Genomic DNA, 10469 nt, shown 5'->3' on the forward strand with positions numbered 1-10469 from the left:
GGGAGGGGCCCTGACCTGAGCCAAAAAAATCAAGAGTGGATCACTTAACCCAATGAGCCACCCAGGCGCCCCTAGGTTGTTTTTTTCTTAACAGCTACCGTCTTCATAGACACGGCCAGTACCTTGTCCTCCAGGCCCCTGATAAAGAGCATTGTAGACGCTTTAAAAGAAGTGTTACAATGGCATTTTCAATTCAACTTTTGAATCCTTTGCAGGAGGAGAGCCAATGGCGGATCGAAGATGCCACTGGGGCCTCACTGACCCACACAGACAATTATGGAATTGGTATGCAGGAGAACGTTGGGGGAGGGGAGTAGCATTGAAGAGGGAAAAAAAAAAAAAAAAAAAACCCCAACCACACGCACGCCTCATTTTATACACTAAACTGGCAAGGAATTTTTAATGTATGTTGTGTAAAAAAAATTTCAAGTGTGTTCTGTGGGGGTATTTTGTGTATTTAAACATTTTGATTAAGGGGGCCTGCAGGGGATACCATTCGGTAATGATCAATTTCCAAAGATTACAGTGCCATAAACTGCCCCCGACACCAGAATCATGCCAAACACCATCAGCTTTCTTTTGATGAGTCAAAATGCACTTCTGGATCTTGCCAAGCCTTGAGGTCATCATTACAAGCAACATTTGGTTGTGAAAAACAGCTCTCCTTGTTTAACCTTTTGAATTGGATTCTGAGCAAGGGAGCAGTTCCCTGGGCTACGGTTAATCCCACTGAAATACAACCACTTATTCCCCTCCTCTCTGGGTTTGTCTCTGGTTTTCCCAAGTGGCACTGGCTTCGAGCAGGGTCTACCTGGAATTCAGAGCAGATGGAGAAAGACAGGCTCAGCCTCCCTGTAAGGGAGGAGGCTCCAAGTTCGTTGTAGTCACTGGTGACTGGTTTTGAAATTGAGGAACTAGTTTGAGGAACCTTAGAATAAACAAGAAACCCAAACAACTTGGCTTTCCACAGAAGACTTCCAACGCGCGGGGGTTAATGGAAGGAAGCACCGTGGCAGTGGAACCCTGCCCATGGCTTCATTTCAGATGCTGCCATACCATACCCTTTGGCCGACTGGCCTGAGGGACGACTTGAGGACATGAGCGGCAAAGGTGACTTTGACGCATCCGTTTATAATACAGCCCTTTATAATACAGTCACATTCTTGCCCTCCTCTGGGAAGGGAAGAAAGGCTTGGGACTTGTGGGATAACGGGGAATATTCCAGAGGCTCTCAGAGTAATCCTTGGTAAAGGAGGGGAAACCGTGAATAGCCCGTAGCTCTCTCAGGCCGTCAGGGCCTAGAAGGAGGAATATGGATGCTACTCCTGTACTTCCACTTGACCACAAATACTTAGCCAGTGGTTCCCATTCTCCAGGTGCTGTGCTGGCCAAAAGATGCCACGGTGACCAAGACAGACAAGGTCCTTGCCCTCACGAGGCTTTCACCGTCGTAACCCTGGAAAGGCTTTTCTGGAATGCTGAACTTGGTTATTAAGAAGCACTGTCATGGGTCAGGCTTTGAATCATCTGCCTACGAACCTGTGTCGGAGTGGCACCAAGCACATAGGATCGGTCACTGTGTCACCGCCTTCTCTATTCCAGCCTGGAAGGCTGGGATAAGTCAGCCACGTCTTTAATAGCTGGCTCTCTGTGGTCTGCTTCTGCTCTGAGCCATGTGCAAGCACACATTTCTCCTGACTGCCATACGCCTCTGCAACTATGCTCCTTTCTCCCAGAGTGCTGAGGTTTCCAGATTGTTCTCAAGCTCCTTTTCCAGGCTGACAAGTGGTACAAGAGCCCAAGATGAGAAATGCTGAGGGTGTTCCCATCCGGACACCGGCAGAATGGGAGGCGGCGCTCCTTGCCTCCGAGGAGCTGTGTGTGTGACCGTACCGGGCCCCGCAGGACAAGGAGGGTCCTCGGGCCACCACGTCTTCCTGGCTCCTCTCCAGCCTCCTCAGTCATGGTTCATTATTTAGCACCTGCAAGGTCTGTCTCCTCCCGCCCCGTCCCCACCACAGTGAGCTCCTCGAAGGCAGCACCTCAGTTATCCTCGTTTCTATATTCTAGCACCTGCCAGAGCCTACAACCGTGACATTCTTGGCAAGCACTCACCGAAAGGGTGACTGATGCGCTCCTGAAGAATAACCTGGTGCCTCGGCTCCAAGAGTCTGGCCAGCCTAGTGTCTGAGTGTCCAGACCGGCCATTCATTCGGTGAGCCGGAAGGGGCAGAGACAGCTCCCTATACCAGGGGTCACGGCACGGTGCTTATATTCTTTCTTTTTTTCTTTAAAAGTTTTTAACGTTTATTTATTTTTGAGAGAGAGAGAGACAGAGTGCGAGCAGGGGAGGGGCAGAGAGAGAGGGAGACACAGAATCCGAAGCAGGCTCCAGGCTCCGAGCTGTCAGCACAGAGCCCGACGCAGGGGCTCGAAGCCATGAACTGTGAGATCGTGACCTGAGCTGAAGTCGGACGCTTAACCGACTGAGCCACGCAGGTGCCCCAGCACGGTGCCTGTATTCTGACTATACAGGGGTACAAGGAGGTGTCATGCAAACTGGGTCCTGAGCCGCCCTTGTCCCCTTTCCTAAATGCTGACCTTGAGACCCAATGATTTCCAAGTCTTTGAGAAGGTGACCCTTCTGAACTGGACAATATCCATCTGGGCTCCGATGTGTGCACATATGCTCGCTAGGAGGTAGTACATACACAAATCTCCGCCTTTTACATTTATCTCTGTAAAGCTATTCCTGCCTCTCAAAGTACAGCACCTACCAGCTGGGACTACTGAGCATGGGCTCAAGAAGCCTGGTTCATCCAACTCACTTCTTGGGCCAAAGAAGTCCATTTCTAATCTTAACTGGTAATGGCATCCTCATCTGAGGCTGGCTAAGGCCCCCTTTCCTCCTACCCCTCCCACCCCAGGTCATCCCTGGTATTGACCAGCAGACCTAGGAGTACTGGCAAATTCTGGCCCAGTAAAAGGACACATCAATGAGAGCATCAGGTGGGCGGTTAATCGCAGACACAACGGCTCTTTGCACTTACAGGGGCCACCATCCTGATCCGACATCATGCTCTGCCCATGAGGAAGAGCTTCTTTGCTGAGAGTTGCTGGAGGCATCCAGCTGGAATGACATCCGACTGCTCTGGCTTTCCCGGCCACCTGCATGCCACGGGCGACATGTCTCTTCTTCACGGCGGAAAGATACAGAAGGGCTTCTTGGTGCCCCATGGCTTTGTCCCCTCGCAATCAGTCATTAATAGTAACTGAACACCCACTTTGGGTAAGATACTGCTTGGGGAGGTAGGAAGGTACCTTAAAGGTGCAAGCAACCTTTGAGACTTCCGGGTAACCCTGCCCAGACTTGTATTTTCTTATCAACCTTGACCTCCTTTTGGTTACACAAACTTCGTGGTATAAGAGAGTATCAAATGAATAGCTTTCTGTTGACTTTTTCTTAGACCCACAGCAGCTGCCGTTCTGGCTCCACCCCTCCCAGGTCTGGCAGAGCTTGCAGAAAGGCTGAGAGGCATGGGGCCAAGGTGGGGGAATAAAGGAGGAACTAGTGAAAAAGTACAATTCCTACCCCGGGAGCAGTTCCTCTGTTCCGTGGTCGCAGCACAGCATAGTGAAAAGAGCCTGGGCTTTAGTTCAGATACTGCCATTAACTGGCTGTGTGGCCTTAGGCAACTCTGTTTCCTTGGGCCACAGTTTTCTCTTTTGTAAAATGGGGGAGAATGTAGGGCGCCCGGGTGGCTCAGTCGGTTAAGTGTCCGACTCTTGGTTTTGGATCAGGTCATGATCTCCCAGTTCGTGAGCCGGAGCCCTGAATCGGGCTCTAAGCTGACAGTACAGAGCCTGCTTGGGATTCTCTCTCTCCGCCCCTCCCCTGCTTGCGTGCTTTCTCTCTGTCAAAAATAAATAAATAAACCTTAAGAAAAATAGGGGAGGGGTGCCTGGATGGCTCTGGCGGTTACGCATCTGACTCTCGGTTTCAGCTCAGCTCATGATCTCGCGGTTCACGGGTTGGAGCCCCGCATCAGGCTCCGTGCTGACAGCGAGAAGCCTGCTTGGAGTTCTCTCTCTGCCACCCCCCCTCCCGCCCCCGGTTGCTTGCTCTCTCTTTCTCCAAATGAATAAATAAAAATAAAAATCATTTTTTTTAAATAAAGAAAAATAGGGGAGAATGTAAATGATAATGATCATTTCTAGGCTGTAATTCTAATAGCTCTTTCTTGACACAGTGCTTGAGGCCTAAAGGTCACTTAGCCATGCCTGCCTGAAGTGAGGGCTGGCTAGTTCAGATTGATGGGGTGTGCAGATGGGGCTGAGGTGGAGTCTGTGACCACTTGCAAGGTAATACTAGTTTTCCCCCTGAAGGCTTCAATAAAGTCAAGGCCACTTTGAGGCTAACCGTGGACATTGCCTACAGATGTCCCTGATCAGCAGTCAAGCTGAATACCAACCACACTGGTCTAGAACAGAGAGTCTGAACAAACCTTGTCTTGATGGATACCTGGTCATGGCCTTAGTGCTGAGAGGGTGAACAGAAGCCATAGGAACCAGAAACTGGCTGGCAGGGGTGTCTCAGGACTTTCCTCTGCTCCTTCTTTCTGGGCCCAAACGCTGGTCCCGGAAGTGTCGATAACTGAGGTGGCAGTGGGCTTGGAATGACAGTGTTCTGAAGTCCAGGGTTGAATCTAGCCTTCTTGATCACCGCAGCTCTTTAGAGCCTTCCAACTCAGGTGGCAAAAAGAGAGGCAGGTAGAAAAGGGTTCCCCAAAAGGTCTTTCACACCAAAGTATGGTTTGCATCTCTCTGCTCTTTGCCAAGGGGTTTCCCAGCTCCCTGGAGCCAAAGCTCCCCTCCAGCTTCTTTGCTGACTGTCACTGGAAGTGGGCCATTTTCCACCCTCAAGGTGGCAGGACTCAGGAGTGCAGTGACACTGCTGATCTGGGCTCTGTGCCTTGTTCACATGACCCCCCTTAACCCTTCCCCCCCCCCCCCCCAGTCAGGGGATCCATCTATCTGTCGGTTGGCAAGCCTTGGCTCCAACCCCTGCCTCCAAAGCCCTTCTGCTGAAATGAAAGTGATTTCTGACAAAGAGCTGTCTCTTCTTCTTTTATAAAGTGTGTGTGTGTGTGTATATATATATATATACACACACACACACACACACACTTTTTTTTTTTTTTTTTTTTTTAGTAATCTCTACACCCAACGAGGGGCTCGAACTCATGACCCCAAGATCGAGAGTCGCACGCTCTTCCGACGGAGCCGGCCAGGTGCCCCGTGGCAGAGAGCTTCTCTGACAAGGTCTGCTCAAGACTTCCTCTGCGACTGTGCTGGGGAATAAGTCGCCTGTCACCTACACCCCTGCATGGGTGACTCACCTTCTGGAGAAAGTGCTCTGCTCACCTAAGCAAAGCTGCCTGGAAAATGACTAAGGCACCTATCAAATGCATTCTGTGGGGCCGACCAGTTAGTGAGCCGGGTCCAGACACGCTGCCTCTCACCTCCGGCCTGAAGTCAAGTGTGGGGCTACCACTCCGGGCCTGCTGGTTTCATTTTCATCTGAACTGAGCTCCACATGAGGCTTGACATCCGGTGATCTATTTTTTCTAAAAACTAGGTTCACTTTAGAAATGACTCTGGCCATGAAGGCAGCTTCCCCAAGAGAAAACAAAATGTTATTTAAAGGGAACGTCAGCCTGGTGGGAGCCTATATTTTTGTTTTGTATCAAGAAGAGGAAAAAAGAATTTAAAATGTAACGTGAAACTTTTTTCCCCCTTGGGTGACTTCTCATTCTTTAAATATTTATTTATTTCGAGAGGGAGAGAGAGCGTGAACCGGGGAGGGGCCGAGACAGAGAGGGAGAGAGAGAGAATCCCAAGCAGGCTCCGAGATGTCAGTGCAGAGCCGGACACGGGGCTCGATCTCACCAACCGTGGGATCATGAGCCGAAACCAAGAGTTGGACGCTTAACCGACTGACCCAACCCAGGAGCCCTCTTTCTTCGGAACCAAAATTTCCCTTTGAGTCCCTCAAACAGAGAACAAGTCCTTGTTGACTTATGTTCTATACGGCATTTTCCTACTTTTCATCTCGAGTCAAGGCGGGGACCCGCTGCACCACACGGGGGACACAAGGGAGGCCTAGAAAGAAAGGCCCAGCCCTGCTTCTGGCTCAGAGTCCTGGGAGGGCCGAGGCTGGCCTAGGTCTAGGATCCCCCACTCTGATCGGGCAGAGCCTGGGCCTCTGTAGGCTCCTTTGGAGGGTGGTGAGGACAGTATCTAGTATAAGATGGGGAGAACGTGACAGCTAAAACCTCTGCCCAGAAGAAACATCCCCCGGAGGTCCTACTGAGAAAATGACTCTGCCCTGTCAGGCAGTCTGACCCTTCTTGACATTATCTTCCAGAAGAAAAGGCAACTACCACTACTGCTAAGCCACTGTGTCCCGCGGCTTACTACGCGCCAGGCACGGAGCTCAGCACTTTGCACAGATGCTCTCATTTTCTACTCAAAACAACCCCGTGAAGTATTTCTGATCCCATGTATAGATGAGGCACCCAGTGCTTGGAGAAGCGAAGTGATTTGCCTGAGTCACACGGGCAGACCGTGGCAGAGCTGGACCTGACCCAGGTCTGTCTGACATGACAGCCCCAACCCCCACATGTGACCCCGGAGACACCACCAGACTTGCTCTATTCCTCGGGCCAAATCACCTGACTACTCGGCCCTAATTTCTGCCATCTGCAAAATGAAGACAAGTAGACTCGTCCAGAGAACGTGCTAGTCCTCGGTCAGCCTTTTAGTAACCAGCAATTGTGAATAACCAATGCCACTCGATCGCTGTCAACGACACTCATTACTATTTTAGCATAAACAGAGAAACACAGCAGCTACCCCGGTGTAGTCACATTCAAAATTGGCATGTTTGGGGGGAAAAAAACCCCCCAACTTATCCCGAGTAAGTTAGTAGAAAAAGCAGTGAAACAGATGTTAAGAAACGTGTGTTTAGCTTCTGGGCATGACGGTGCTCTCCTGAAGAATCTTGTGTGCCCTATTTCTCCTTAGGAGGCTTCCCTTTCCTGATCTTCGGCCCTGCCTTTCTTGACAAAGTAGAAGTGTAAAAAAAAAGTACAAAAAAATGGCTACAACGTGCCATTACTCTTCATGCCATATAATTTTAAGGGATTTAAAAGCCGTAAGACAGCAAGCGATTAAAAGCCATAAGACAGCAAGCCGGGAGGAGGACCCGTTCAACTAGAACACAAAGAAGGACACACAGGCCACCGAAGGGAAAATGGCTTTTCTCCGTAGTGCCACTCAGGTGTGGAAGACAAGCCCCGAACTAACGACCGTCCGCCCAACGTACGTCGGTGTCTCACTCAGCTCGACTGAAATGTTCTACTACCCAAGTTGCCCTATGTTTAGCCTTCTATTTCTGATCTACTGCTTTCAACATTTCAGTCAGCACCACCAAGTAAATGCATAAGCCTTCACACGTGCATCACTTCTAACGCTCGCTCCACCCCCTTGAGAGGGCCCAGCCTCCACTCCTTTCCCTCCGAGTCGAGTCGCGGTGTGGTGTGCACAGGCCAGAGGGCCCGGCCTATCCTTCGAGTTCCCCAAATCCACGGACATGGAATGGTCTCCCTTCCCGCCAATTTCACACCGGTGCCATCAAAAGTGCCCATTGTGCTCAGATGTTTCCAGTTTAACTGAAATACTAAAATGGGGCAAACAGGAAGCATCAGACACAACTGCGGTAGTGACTTATTAATCACGAAAGCAGAATTTTAGTTGCATTTTAACCTTTTGCCAGGAAAAAAAAAAAAACAGCTTTGAGATGATGGAAGCCTTTGGTACAAACAAGCTGCCTATGAGAGTATCAAGCTGACTTATACTTTTCACGTAGGACTGAATTTGCTTCCACGATTTCTTAACTATCCTCCCGGAAAGAACATTGGTCAAGCCAACTGATATGAATCTGTCAGCTCTTCATCAAGGCAGGCAGACCTGTTCGAAAAGCTCGTGTGCTGTCCGCGGAGACAGGAAAAAAAATAGGAAATGAAAAGTGACTTCACAGGCCAAAGTGATAGAGCCCTCTTAAGGGGGTGCCAACAACGAAGAAAACAATGCTGGATGAAGCTTTGTCTTTCCCATCTCTACAGATCTCTCACCAGACCTTGGCCGGGATGAACTGTTATCATGAACCAAAAGGATCACAAGAGTTGCCCGGAGTTGGACAACCAATCAGGGCCCAGCCTGCTTCTCAACATTAAATGATATATAAACACTCCAAGCAGATCACAAAGGAGTCAGTGTTCAACAGGAGAACCAAAATGAGGAACCAAACCTCCATCTGTTGAGGCGAAACGGCCAACCAGACATTTTTGTTTAATAGATGAAGGCTCATTTGGCAGGGTCTCTGTCTGTGGTGCCGCTCCCACAAACCCTAACAGACAATACCAGGGGCAAAAAACCCCCTTCAGAATGGCTCCTTATAATCTGAAAGCAGTCAGAAGATGATCTAAAGGTTGGCAGCTTGTTGCTGTCTGATTTTACAAAAGTGTTGGAACATACACCTGGGTACGTATTTCTAAAGTTACTTTTATTTTGAGGCCTTCTGAGAAGTTCACCACACCCTTCAAAATAAACGAGGATGTCTTAAAGGTGTCAGAGAGAGGTCTGGCATCACCACACCCAAGGAACTGACTTTGACATCACTTAAAAAACACCAACAGTAAATCCGAATACATCGGAAGCAAGCCAAGCACCTGTCCTCTCACGGCAAGAGCATAAATACCACGCCAGACTTCTCCCTTCTTCCTGCAAGCAAGTCCCATAATGTGGTCCTGGTCCAGGGCAAGGAACCCTGGTAAGACTCCAGTGGCCCAGGCCTCTCACCCTGAGTCCTGGCTAGAACGCATTAGGCAAAATATATTACTACCCACCCACCCCCACCCGCCCCAGGTGCCTCACCTATGAAACAGGACAATACGGTCTATGTCTTCCTGCAGATGTCTGAAGGAAAATGGAGGTTACAGGTATGAAGACACTAAGTAAAAAACACATCACTAATGTTAAGATACTATCTCCCTCTAATCTTTCAGAGACTGTGTTTCTAGTCAAGCGGTTTTCAACATTTTTCCTGGAATGAACTTCAGACTGCTCGTCTGTAGCGGGCCCCATTTCTCACCGTTTAACTTCGTTGGCTTAGACTCCTTAACAAGCCACTGGTGTTCACCGCCTCCAGTTAAAAATAATCCTGCCACTTCTACCCCTGATTTCTGTACCTTTTCTCTGCTTATCCTCTGCTCCCCACACTACTTCCCCAGCACACCGTTCGAGACCGAAAGCAACAGTTTTAACTCTATTTAGGAGGGAAGCACTTCTGAAGTTGCCCAGCACCAAGGAGGCTTCTGGGCAGGTGAGACTGCACTCTACAAGCGGCCTCTCTCTACCCGGTGCCTGGTGGGCTTCCAAGATGGGAACATTATACCGGACCCGGATAAAGTCCTGAGCGTAGCGGAATCACAGAAGGGTCAGGGTGAGAAAGGATGCCGAGAGTGGCCAGCATTGCCCCACCGGGTGCCAAGGGCAAGCTCCGCTCCTTCTCCCCGCTTCGGGGTGTGACCCGAGAACTTCCCAAGGGAAGGCCGAGGGCTTCACGGCCACAGCAGGTGAGAGGACGCACAGATCCGGGGCGCTTATGCATCCGCCACCTTCCGTCCCGAGCCGAGGCGAACCCCCACCCTGCGGGCACCCAGGGAGAAGAGTAGGAGGGGGGGGCTTGGCGGCAGGGGAGGCTGAACGCGGGGGCAATGGGGGCGTTGCGTTGGGGAAGGGGAAGCAAGGCGCCCCTATGCGCGCTCTCGGCGAGCGTGCGGCCTGCGGGGGTGCGAGACGAGCGCAGCGTGCGACCGTGGCCCTGGCAGCGTGGTGCGAAGCGAGGGCCGGCGGCCGGCCGCCGGGGGCTCGCGCGCGAGTGGCTCCGACCGTCCGCGCCGCGGACCCCCACCATTCCGGGCGGCGGGCCAGGTCGCGGCCCGACCCCGGGCTGTGGGGTGATTCTTCCCCGCCGTTCCCTCGGCGCCCCGCTCGGGGTCCCGGGATCCCGTTCAGTCACCTACCGGCTGAGCGCCGATCTCCCCAACCAGCGAGTGTCGCGCTCCCCTCGCCCGCGGTCTCCCGCCGTCGGCCGCCGACCGCTGTGCTCCGGGACCACGGTCGCCCCGCCCCGGCCTCGGGCCCCGCCCCCCGCCACCGCCTCGGGCCCCTCCCCCCCCTCCACCGCCTTCCAGGCCGCCCCCGGGGCCACGCCTCCCCCAGCGGCTGCAGATTCGTCCTGCTTCGCGCCTCCTTGCTTTGGCCGCACCTCCGCCTTTGGCCCCGCCCATTCCTCCAGTCTAACCAATGAGACGTCTCGCCCCGTCATACGGCCCCCTAGCAAC

At 51.7% G+C, this 10469-nt stretch overlaps 1 protein-coding gene across 2 annotated transcripts in view; it reads right to left on the reverse strand.

The window, feature by feature from the left end:
• Positions 1–10265, reverse strand: part of MAP3K14 (mitogen-activated protein kinase kinase kinase 14) — a 43956-nt gene extending 33691 nt beyond the window's left edge. Inside the window, exon 1 of one of the 2 annotated variants that reach the window (XM_045489255.1) lies at positions 10149–10265. The gene's annotated coding sequence lies outside the window, so the exon portion shown is untranslated. The remainder of the gene's footprint in view (positions 1–10148) is intronic. The other variant, XM_045489256.1, reaches the window with a different exon arrangement.
• Between the last annotated feature and the right edge of the window lie 204 nt (positions 10266–10469).

Source organism: Leopardus geoffroyi, chromosome E1 (genome assembly GCF_018350155.1).
Source record: "Leopardus geoffroyi isolate Oge1 chromosome E1, O.geoffroyi_Oge1_pat1.0, whole genome shotgun sequence".
Lineage (NCBI taxonomy): Eukaryota > Metazoa > Chordata > Mammalia > Carnivora > Felidae > Leopardus > Leopardus geoffroyi.